The 12349-nt window shown below is 50.8% G+C and overlaps 1 protein-coding gene across 3 annotated transcripts in view; it reads right to left on the minus strand.

Moving 5' to 3' along the window:
• eloa (elongin A) overlaps positions 1-12349 on the minus strand; it is a 79562-nt gene that overhangs the window by 44313 nt on the left and 22900 nt on the right. The window lies entirely within an intron of this gene.

The following is a 12349-nucleotide window of genomic DNA, read 5'->3' on the forward strand; positions in this document are numbered from 1 at the left end:
TTTTTAAAATTAGAAATACACCAACAGGGATACAAATAAATGTTTCTGCTCTTTCCGCCTATATGGGCTAAAGCAGCACAGTCATTAGTGGAAATATAAAAGCTCTGTTGCAGATGTTTTTTAAATCTCCCCGTTATAAAAGTACACCTTTGGTTGCATAAAATTTTAACACCAAAGATTACCAAATACAAAAAGAGATGAACTATCTCTCAATCACAGGGCACTGAAGGAGGCATAAAATTCATTTCTGAATATATTATACGTCCTGTGTGTCTACACCAACACCCTATTTATAGAGTGCCAAGATTGTGCCACAATAAAAAACACATTTCATTAGGTGTCAGCTGTGGCTCAGTGGTAGAACTCTCATCTCTGAGTCAGTAGGTTGTGGGTTCAAGTCCCACTCTACAGTCTGGAGTGCATAATCCAGGCTGACACTGCAGGGCAGTACGGAGAGAGTTCTGCACTGTTAGGAGGTGTCGTCTTTCGGATGAGATGTTAAACTGAGGGCCAGTCAGCCTGCTCAGGTGGATGTAAAAGATCCCATGGCACTATTCGAAGGAGAGCAGGGGAGTTTTCCCCAGTGTCCTGTCCAATATTTATCCCTCAATCAACATCACTAAAACAGATTATCTGGTCATTATTTTATTGCCGTTTGTGGGACCCTGCTGTGCGCAAATTGGTTGCCGCATTTCCAACAGTGACTGCACTTCAAAAAGTGCTTTGGGACATCGTGAGGTTATGAAAGGCGCTATATAAATGCAAGTTCTTTCTATTTACAGCACTTTTGACACAAACATACCAGTGTAAACCCTGCTGAATAGCACACTTATTCTCATACTGGCTTTGTAAAATGGGGTAGCAAGATGACGCTGTGTTCGAGCGCAAACACAAGTGGTAGGAGCAGGCTGGGTCTTCCACTTAACCAAGTTATCAACTTCAGCCGTGCTACGGTGGGGAAGCACGGAGTGGAAAATGGAATGGAGAGAGGCCATCTTCCCTTACCCATCCGCTAGATTAAGAATTCCATGGAGGGCAGGTAACATCCCTACCCTGTGGGATGCTAGGCCTGTTGAGACTTTAAATTGAAAGAAGGGGAAAAAAAAAGTCACCTCACAGGGGTTATTCATCCCCAGAAAAGTTTAGAGGTGCTGCAATATAAATGTGTAGATAGACTCATCCAATGGGCCAGATTTCGCGGTAGAAATAGTGGTGAGGCCAACGGTGCTCACCGTTATTTGTGTAAAAATCGGACAGCAATTTCCGGCAACCACACATGCGCAGTGAAATGCGGAAATCAGGAAGTTGCTGTCCGAGGTGCACTGCTCCTCCAAAAGCTGTGCGAAAACGGTATCTCACCGAGACTCTCACCGTTCAAATACATTGAACGGCGTGAAGTTGCCATACTTACCTGATAAATACAAACTAAACTTACCAGAAAAAGTTAGAGCTTGTCCACTCCAGTGCAAGTACCCTTTTAATGGCGTGGTAAGTCTTAATTACTGCCAAACAACCTCTCTGGTACAAAAATTAACTTTTACAAGTGCGCAGTCTCATTCCTTCAGTTTTAATTATTGTTGGAGATTTTTTTTTTTTTTTTTTTAATTAAAACATTTAAATAAAATGTTTTTCACTTTTTCTTAATCCAATCTTTCATTCCCTCTCTTTATTTTGCTTTCTGTACCTGATTTGATATTGAATTCAATATTCTAACAGACTCTTTCTGGTTCAGACTTTGTGCTGCTTGTACTGGTCTCGCTAGACGTGCTCCTATCTAGTTATCCAGCCAGCTAAACACTCATTCAAATAATTCCTCCGAGAAGCAGGTTGCTGTTTTGAAGCTTTACTTGAACAAATTTGTGAAACTGTAAACAAAGACAAAGTATGTTTTGTACATAGAACTGAGTACTATACATTAGATGTTAGATAAGATATAAACATGTGATGCGCTATTAATTACTCATAAAAGACGGCGAGTTAGGAGTAACTAAAAGGCTTTTATTAACAAAGAACAGAGCATGCCTCTCGTGGTTGACTGGTTTCCAAGAAGGCAGGGGGCTGCAGAGCAGTCACCTTTATACCTGGGCATGTGGGTGGAGCCAGGGGCGGAGCCAGCTGAGGCATGCATAGATACAACAGTGTGCAACAACAACAACGGTGAACAACAATAACAGTGGTTTACCACATTCACCCCTTGTTTAAAATTGAGTCCGGCGGGGTGAAGTGTACTAAAGGTTCGTGTAAGTAAGTCTATCAGGTGGCCTTGTATGCCGTCCTGATCGTCGTGGTGGCGGCAGTGATGGTGCAGCATCCAACGTTGAATCTGGCATCTCATTGAGTGGTTGGGTGGTCAATGACGGGTCCTGGGGCTGCGGCATGCCGTCTACAGGGGTTGGGTTGTGGGTAGTGGTGGATGGCAATGGTAGTGTTTCAGGGGCACCCGAAGGTGCGAGGTCTCGTATGGAGACTGTGTCCTCCCGCCCGTCCGGGTACGCCACGTAAGCATACTGGGGGCTGGCGTGGAGGAGGCTCGCCCTCTCGACCAGGGGGTCCGTTTTATGGGACCTCACATGCTTCCGCAGTAGGACGGGTCCTGGAGACGTCAGCCATGTCGGTAGCGAGGTCCCCGATGTGGACTTCCTGGGGAAAGTGAACATTTTTTCATGGGGGGTGGCATTGGTGGCCGTACAAAGCAGTGACCGAATGGAGTGGAGCGCCGCAGGGAGGATCTCCTGCCAGCGAGAGGTCGGAAGGCCCTTAGATTTTAAGTTTAAGAGGACGGCCTTCCAAACCGTCGCGTTCTCTCTTTCCACCTGGCCGTTCCCCCGGGGATTGTAGCTGGTGGCTCTGCTTGTAGCAATACCTCTCGTGAGCAGGTACTGACGGAGTTCGTCGCTCATAAAGGATGAGCCCCGGTCGCTATGGATATAGCTAGGGAAGCCGAACAAGGCGAAAAGGTCATTCAGACATTTAATGACTGTGGTACTGGTCATGTCTGGGCAAGGGATGGCAAACGGGAAACGGGAGTACTCATCAATTATGTTGAGGAAGTACACGTTGCGGTCAGAGGAGGGGAGGGGCCCTTTAAAATCGACGCTCAGGCGCTCGAAGGGGCGAGTGGCCTTGATCAGGCTTGCTGTCTGGCCTATAAAAATGCGGTTTGCACTCGGCACAGATTGGGCAGTTCCTGGTCATGGTCCTGACCTCCTCGCTGGAGTAGGGCAGGTTACGGGATTTGATGAAATGGAAGAACCTGGTGACCCCCGGGTGGAAGAGGTCATTGTGGAGGATCTGCAGTCTATCAACCTGCACGTTGGCGCATGTACCATGTGATAGGGCATCTGGGGGCTCATTGAGTTTCCCGGGCCGGTACAAGATATCGTAATTGTAGGTGGAGAGGTCAATTCTCCACCTCAAGATCTTGTCGTTCTTGATTTTGCCCCTCTGCTTATTGTTAAACATAAAAGCTACTGAACGCTGGTCAGTGAGCAGGGTAAATCGTTTTCCGGCCAGGTAATGCCTCCAATGTCGCACCGCTTCCACAATGGCCTGGGCCTCCTTTTCGACAGAGGAGTGTCGAATCTCGGGGCCCTGGAGGGTCCTTGAGAAAAAGGCCACGGGTCTCCCCGCCTGGTCGGATGCGTCGCTCTCCACTTGGAAAGGGATGGACTCACCCACTGCGTGCATTGTGGCCTTCGCAATATCTCTTTTTATGAGAGCGAAGGCTGCACATGCCTCTGCTGTCAGTGGGAAGAAGGTGGACTTGATGAGGGGTCTGGCTTTGTCCGCATAGTTGGGCACCCACTGAGCATAGTAAGAGAAAAACCCTAGGCATCTCTTCAGTGCTTTTTGGCAGTGGGGGAGGGGGGAGCTCCATAAGGGGGCGCATTCTGTCGGGGTCGGGGCCGATGACTCCGTTCTCCACTACGCAGCCAAGAATGGCGAGGCGCGTGGTGCGAAACATACATTTGTCCTTGTTGTATGTTAGACTCAGCCGCTGGGCCGTACGGAGGAATTTCTCTAGGTTAACGTCATGGTCCTGCTGGTCGTGGCCGCAGATGGTGACGTTGTCTAGATAGGGGAAGGTGGCCTGCAGCGCGTTCTGGTCAACCATTCGGTCCATCTCCCTTTGGAAGACCGAAACCCCGTTGGTGACGCCGAAGGGGACTCGGAGGAAGTGGTAGAGACGACCGTCAGCTTCAAAAGCTGTGTACTGGCGGTCCTCAGCCCTGATGGGGAGCTGGTGGTATGCCAACTTCAGATCAATCGTCGAGAACACCCGGTATTGTACTATGATTGACCATGTCAGATATGCGGGGGAGTGAGTATGCATCTAACTGGGTGTAGCGATTGATCGTCTGGCTGTAGTCAATAACTAGGCGCTGTTTTGCCAGTCTTCACTACCACCACTTGTGCTCGCCATGGGCTAGTGCTACCCTCAATAATCCCTTCCTTCAGGAGTCTTGCTACTTCGGATTTAATGAAGCTCCTATCCCCGGCACTGTACCGCCTGCTTTTGGTAGCGATGGGCTTACAGTCGCGGGTGAGGTTAGCGAACGGGGGGGGGGAAGAGACTTTAAGCGTGGAGAGGCTGCAAATGGTGCGCGGCGGGCGATTTAAAAGCTGCTGGGGAGGGGTCCGCCGTACGCTAATGTGACACTTTTAAGGTGGCACTGAAAATCCAACCCCAGTAGAACGGCAGCGCAGAGATGGGGCAGGACAAGAAGTTTAAAATTTTTGTATTCTGTGCCCCTTACTGAAAGGGTCACTACACAGTAGCCACCGACGTCTGCTGAATGGGATTTGGAAGCCATAGAGATCCGATGGCGCGTTGGCCGGACCGGGAGAGAGTAACTGCGCACCGTGTCGGGGTGGATAAAGCTCTCCGTGCTCCCGCTGTCGAAAAGGCAGGTAGTGGCGCGGCCGTTTACCGTAATGTCCATCATGGACCTGGACACTTGGTGAGGGAGAGATTGGTCCAGCGTCACGGAGGCCAGCGTATGGTCGAGCGAGTCGCTATGGTCGTCAGACGAGTCGGTGGTTGAGTCCGGGTCACCCGCGATTGGAGTTGGAGGCGTCCAAGATGGCGGACAAGATGGCTGCGCCCATGATCCCGATCCCCACGCGGCTGGAGGTGTCCAAGATGGCGGACAAGATGGCTGCCCCCACGGTTCACGCGCGGCGCTGCTGGCGTTAGCGGTTTTACCTTTGCAGGCGCTGACGTAGTGTCCTTTCTTCCCGCAGCCAGAGCAGGTAGCGTTTTTCGCCGGGCAGCGTGCTCTGGGGTGTTTTGCCTGGCCACAAAAGTAACATTTTGGGCCCTTGGACATCGCTGCAGCAGTTGGTGCCGGGGGTGGCAGTCCCATGACCCAAGGTTGCGGCGTCCACGGTGCGGAGCGGTTAGGGGAGAATGCGTCCATATTCCGGTGGGCCGCGTCTAGCGAGCGCGCGAGGGACACTGCCTTCTTCAGGTCGATTTCGCCCTTCTCCAGCAGTCTCTGCCGGGAGTAGTCGGACTTGAGGCCCGCAACGAAAGCATCTCGGATAAGTCCCTCCGTGTGTGTCGCGGCCGATACCTCTTTACAAATCGCAGGCTCGGCCGAGTATCTGTAGTGCCCGTAGGAATGCCTCCACCGATTCCCCGGACTGCTGTTTGCGGGATCTCAGGTGTCTGGCATAAACCGGGCGTGTGTATTGTCCTTTTAGCAGATCGATAGCCGCCACGTAGGTAGTCACGTCCTGGATGAGCGTGTAGACTTGGTGGCCCACCTTGGAGGCCAGGATTTTTAGTTTGTTTCCATCTAGTGTCACGGCTGAGGCTTCCAGGTAAGCTTCGAAGCAACGCAGTCATTGTGCGAACTTGGTAGACGAACCCGCCTCTTGAGGGTCTAGGTCCAGGCATGTTGGTCTGAGGGCATGCAGCAGCGCCTGCTGCTCAGCGTTTGGTGCCGTCATTTGCTGCAGCGCCTGCTGCTCAGCGTTTGGTGCCGACATTTTGTTTTTGTTAATAAAATTGATGCGCTATTAATTACTCATAAAAGACGGAGAGTAACTAAAAGGCTTTTATTAACAAAGAACAGAGCATGCCTCTCGTGGTTGACTGGTTTCCAAGAAGGCAGGGGGCTGCAGAGCAGTCACCTTTATACCTGGGCATGTGGGTGGAGCCAGGGGCGGAGCCAGCTGAGGCATGCATAGATACAACAGTGTGTGCAACAACAACAACGGTGAACAACAATAACAGTGGTTTACCACAACAATGTTTATGACAACAGAATAGACTAATTGTATAACTAAATAGCACTGAAGCTAAACCTCGGTAACTAACAGCTAATAACTTCTTATAGACAAAGTATTGTCAAAATACTACACTGACAAGGTTGTTATCATGTTACTAAACAAGGATACTCACAGACATTGCGTCTTGCCTAGCGTATAAGAAGGGGTGCAATAGGATTGAGAATCCCTCATGTGGCTTTCTTCATAACTCAGCAGAAACACTCTCTGGAATACTACTTCCGGGTCAAACAGGAAGGTGGTCAAATAACATACTGCTATACAATAACTGCCACTAGAGGGTGCTATCTGCATGTAATAAGTCCAGAACACTCTCCGTCGTTAACGACCCCACATAATCCTAACTCTACTTGTCACTGGAATCCTCTGGCGACAAAAGAAGGACCACCTCAGAGACAGGCCGAGAGAAGACCTTTGCTGTTCCTTCTTTGACGACTCAAGTCCATCTTTCTCACTCTCCCGTCCTGGCTGGGAAGGGACTTCACGATGATAGCCATAGGCCATTCATTCCTTTTTGCCTGACTGTCCTTCATCAAGACAACATCTCCTTCTTTGAGGTCTGGCCTCTTGTCCTGCCACTTGCGTCGGCTCTGCAGTGTGTTGAGTTACTCCCGTCGCCACCTGCCCCAAAACGTGTCCGCCAAACTCTGAACCCGTTTCCATTCTTCCTTGAAGAGTTCTCTTTTCCCAAACTCTCCTGGAGGACAAGGGGAAACACCTGTCTTCTGGGTCAAAAGCATGGCTGGAGTGAGGATGAGGGGCGATTCCGGATCTGAAGATACGGGAATGAGGGGGTCTTGCATTCATCACGGCAGTGACCTCAGCCATCAGTGTGGTCAAGACTTCATGTGTGAGGCACGACAATCTACCTTGGCGAAGCATGCAGTCGAGGATGCGGCAGGCAATGTCGATCATGCGCTCCCATGTGGGATGAGTGAGGTGGGTTGAATACCCAGGTACATTTCTGCTCTTGGAGATACTTCTCCACACTGAGCTGGAACTTGATCCATCCATCTTCAGCTTTCTGCAAGCGCCAACAAAGTTTGTGCCGCAATCCGAGCGTATCTGCTTTGCCGGGCCTCTGATTGAGAAAAACCCTTCTCAAAGCGTTTATGAAGCTGGAGGCGCTCATTGTTTCAATAACTTCGATATGTACAGCTCTTGTGGACATACATGAGAACATCACCGCCCACCTTTTGCTGTTGGCGTGTCCTCCTCTGGTGCGGCGTGAGACCACGTCCCATGGCCCGAAGACGTCTACACCTACGTAGGTGAAAGGTGGTGCTACTTGTAGCCGCTCGGCTGGCAGATCAGCCATCTGTTGGTGCTCTGTCTTCCCACGGAGTTTCTTGCAGGTGACACATTTGAAAAGCGTGCCGCTGATACATCTCTTAGCTCCAACCAACCAGAGTCCGTCTGCTCTGATAGCACCTTCGGTGAAATGTCTGCCCTGGTGCTTCACAGCCTCATGATGATGACGCACAAGCAGAGTAGCCAGGTGATGACGACCTGGAATGAGGATGGGGTTGGTTTCATTTGTTCCTAGCCGAGACTGCGATATGCGTCCCCCAACTCTGAGAAGTCCGTCGGTGTCGACGATAGGATGCAGCTTCCATAGACTGCTGTGAGGGGGTAGGTTGCGTTCTACTGCTATGCACTTCAACTCTTCTGAGTAACACTCGTGTTGGACGCTCATCACAAGGATTTTGGCTCTCTCGAGCTCCTCTTCAGAGGGACTCTTACGACAGATGTGCCACCCATGGCAGCTATTCTCTTGTGTAGGCTGGGAGTAGGTATGAGCTATGTGGGTTAGGCGTGCTACCGTCTTTGAGAGTGTTCCATTTGGAGAAACGCTCGAAGTGTTTGGTGCTCATCAGGTCCTTAGAGATTTGAGTAACGTTCGCTGTGACTTGTGGGCGTATCTCGGAGTCAGAAACAGGGTTGAGGAGGTCGAATGACTCATTGAGTTCAGAGGAGTGCAGGGACTGATCCTGAAGAAAAGCAGGTCCTGACAGCCAAGTTATGCTGCTGAGAAGGGACGCTGTTACAGATCTAGACCCATGGTCAGCTGGGTTCAGGTCTGTGGGGACATACCCCCACTGGTCGGGGGATGTGGACTGTCGAATACGTTGGACCCTGTTGTTCACGTATACGTAGAACCGTCTACTTTGGTTATGGATGTATCCTAGCACCACTTTGCTGTCTGTATAATACTTGATGCTGTCGAACTTCAGATCAATCTCCTCTACTATGAACTCTGCAATCTCAACCGCTAATACTGCTGCGCACAGTTCCAATCTGGGTATGATGAGGTCTGGCTGGGGTGCTAACTTGGCCTTACCAAAGACGAAGCCGACTTTGCTTTGTCCATCTTGAGTGGTGACCTTCAGATAAGCCACACTTGCAATGGCCTTAGCGGATGCATCTGCAAAGACACAAAGTTCTTTGAATTGGGCATTTGAGGGAGAGAAGGACGTATAGGAGCGAGGTATTCAGATCTCCTGTAAGTCTTGAAGTGAGTCTCTCCATCTGTCCCACTCGGCTTCCATCTCTTCAGGGAGGGGTGAATCCCACTCTTCAGTGTGTGTGGAGAGTTCCCGGAGGAGGGAGGAGCAGCCTGCCTTGTATGGTGACAGGGGCTAAGAAACCGAGAGGGTCGTATAGGCTGTTGACTGTAGAGAGCACTCCTCTACGTGTGAAGGGTTTCTTGTCATCTAAGGCTTGGAACGTGAACGCGTCTGTTGCTATGTTCCAAGACACTCCTAGGCTATGCTGTAGGGGGAGGTCATCAGTGAAGAGGTCTAGATCCTTGACGTCCTTAGCACGATCTTCAGGGGGGAATGCCTCCATCACTGCTGGTCTGTTAGAGGCTATCTTGTGTAGCCTGAGGTTGGATAGTGCAAGTAGTTCCTGAGCTCGTCCAAGGGTACCGATGGCCTCTGCTTCGGTCGGGAATGACTTCAGTGCATCGTTGACGTAGAACTCCCGTTCGATGAACCCTCTCACATCGCTGCCAAAGTCGTCATCATCTTCCTTGGCAGCCCTCCTTAGTCCGTATATGGCGATAGCAGGGGACGGACTATTCCCGAAGACATGGACACGCATTCTGTAGTCCACAATTTCTCTGTTGGGGTCGTTGTTGCGATACCACAGGAAGCGGAGGAAGTCTCCGTGGTCTTCTCTCACCACAAAGCAGTGAAACATGTGCTGGATATCGGCAGTGATGGCGACGGGCTCTTTCCTGAATCTCATGAGTACCCCAAAGGAGGCTGTTGTTGAGATCGGGCCCCGTGAGGAGTACATCGTTGAGAGAGACTCCCCGATATGGTGCACTGGAGTCAAACACCACGCGGATTTGTTCCAGCTTTTTGGGGTGATGGTACCTCCCCTCTTTCGGAGTCTAACACTCTTGGCCTTCTTGGAGTGGAGGAGCTAGCTCTGCATGATCGTTGACAAGCATTTTCTTGACAAACTCTAGGAAGTGTGCTTTCATCTTTGGCTTCTTCTCTAGTGTGCGCCGGAGCGAGTTAAGACGATTATAGGCATACTCCCTGTTGTTCGGCAGCCGTCGTCTGGAGTCCTGGAAGGGTAAGGGTGCAACCCAGCTGTTAGAGCTGTCACAAAAGACCTCATTGTCCATAATCTGGAGGAATCTCATGTCGTCGATCAATGGAGCAAGTTTGTGGTCATTGGCGGTGCGACAGAAGACTGACTGACCCGCGTTCTCTCCAGTGAGCATCATCTGTGTGCTGTTTGTGGAGATCAGCACTGGGGGGTTCTGAGGCTGGGCCGTATGACTGAACTTCTCGGTCACTCGGATCTGACTACTGCATGGACGACCATTCTCCAAGATGGAAGTCTTGAGTGTGCTCACCCGAGATGGCTTGTGAGCACCCCTGAGGCACACGTCTCCAACAACGACCCAGCCGAGGTCTGGCCTTTGGGCGAAAGGGGCGTCATGTGGACCGTTGATCTGTTTCCTTATCTTATGTACCCTCAGGATATCCCTTCCCAACAACAGGAGTATGTCTGCGTCTGGATCAAGAGGTGGGATCTCGTCTGCAATGCGTCTCAGAGGACGGTGGTGATGAGCTGCATTCAGAGTGGGAATCTCAGAACGGTTGTCGGGGACTTGATTACATTCGATGAGTGTAGGAAGGGGGGAGACTAATCTTCCCGTCGGCTGACTCAACAACATAACCGCAGGCCCTCCTGCCGGCTGTCTCTGAAAGTCCAGCACACGTCTTCAGCGTGTAAGGCAACAGACTTCCTTTGACCTTGAAGATGTCGAAGAACTCGGATCTTGCTAGAGAACGATTGCTTTGTTCGTCTAGTATGGCATACATCTTTTCAGATTCCTGGCGACGTCCTACAGGGTACACATTAACGAGGCATATCTTGGAGCATGCTCTTGCGCTCACTCCTTCTCCACACACCTCGGTGCACTTGGATGTAATCTCCGGACTGGCAGCTCCCTCTCTCTCCCCGCCGTGCTGAGGCGGGAGGGGACGACTCTGACTTCCAAGGAGCTGGGCCTGGGTGGAGTGCTGAAATGTGCCGATCACTTTCACATTCTGTGCATTTTGCATCTACCTTGCAGTTCTTGGCGAGATGGTTCGTGGAAGAGCAGCAGTTGAAGCATATAGAGTTCTCTTTGAGATACTGTTTGCGATCTTCCAGGGACATCTCTCTGAAGCCTCTGCACTTTAATGGATGGGGCTTGTTGTGGATGGGGCATTGTTTGCTCATATCCTCAGTTTTCTTCTGATCCCTTGTGTTCTCGGTTGAAGACACTTGCATTTTGTGGACAGATATTGGTGTCTTTCCATGTCTGTCAAACTTGTCTCTTCTGGCAAGTGCTGTGTGGGAGGAGAAGAGGTTGAAGCTGGGGTCGGTCCTGGCTTTGGCTTCTTTACGGATGAAGTTGGCAAACAGAGAATGGAGGTAAGGTAACGTTGTGCTTTAGCTTGAACTCTGACCCAAATGATATCCACTTCCCCTGCAGATTGAATGGAAGCTTCTCAATGATGGGACTTACACCTCTGGAAGTGTCTAAGTACGATAGGCTGGGTAGGTAGCCATCCTGCTTTGCGGCTTCGAGTTCCGACAGCAGATCTCCAAGGTCGTGGAGCTTCTGGGGTTCCTTATTTGTCAACTTCGGAAAGTTCTCCAACCTGGCAAAGAGAGCCCTTTCAATGGCTTCAGGCGAGCCGTAGCTTTCTTCCAGCCTCGCCCAAGCCATCTTCAACCCAGCTGGTGGATGTCCCACATTGACCGCTTTTATCCTGCGTGCCTGTCCGGCGGACTCTGGGCCGAGCCATTTGATAAGGAGGTCGAGCTCTTCTCCTGCCGACAGGTCTAAGCCCAATATGGCACCGTGGAAGGAGGACTTCCACGCCCGATAATTCTCTGGTCTATCATCAAACGTGGTTAACCCTGTAGTCACCAGCTGGCTGCGTGCAAGGTATTTGGCAAGGTCGTAGATGGTGGGACCTGTGCCAGGGTTGCCTTGAGTAGGGGCTCTGTTGGGGGTCTCAAGGAAACGAGAGGGGGTTTGCTGCTGACTTTCTCTTCAGCGCTCCATTCCTCTGCACCGTGTCCTCTGTTTTGCAGGGGAGGATCCTGTGACTTGAGGCACGCTGTCCATTTTGACCTTGATTGGTGACATGCGGCATGTTATATGAAGTGCTTGAGTCTGTAGAGATGTGCGGGTCTTCATCCTTCTCTCTCGTAAACTGTGTGTCGGCTTGGTCGCTCACGTAATCTCTGGTGCGCTGTAGTCGACTCTGCCGCGGAACGGGAATTAAAAGTTTGTTAGCTGCCTCAGGATCAGCTTCCACCAAAACTGCCTCCAATACTTGTGCCTCAGCTAATGCAGCATCTATCTCTTTCTTCCTGCAGAGCGTCTAATGTGGCTTGGAGACGGGCCTGTTCAACTTTGATTTCTATTTCTTTGTTGGCATAAGCAGCTCTGGCTTGGGCTGCTTCTCGCCTAGCCCGTGCTTTGGCGATGGCCATGCTTACCCTAGAACCACCTGATGACCGCAAACTGGCT

This window comes from Somniosus microcephalus, chromosome 20, assembly GCF_052327205.1.
Source record: "Somniosus microcephalus isolate GS21.2 chromosome 20, FLI_Smic_1.0, whole genome shotgun sequence".
NCBI lineage: Eukaryota > Metazoa > Chordata > Chondrichthyes > Squaliformes > Somniosidae > Somniosus > Somniosus microcephalus.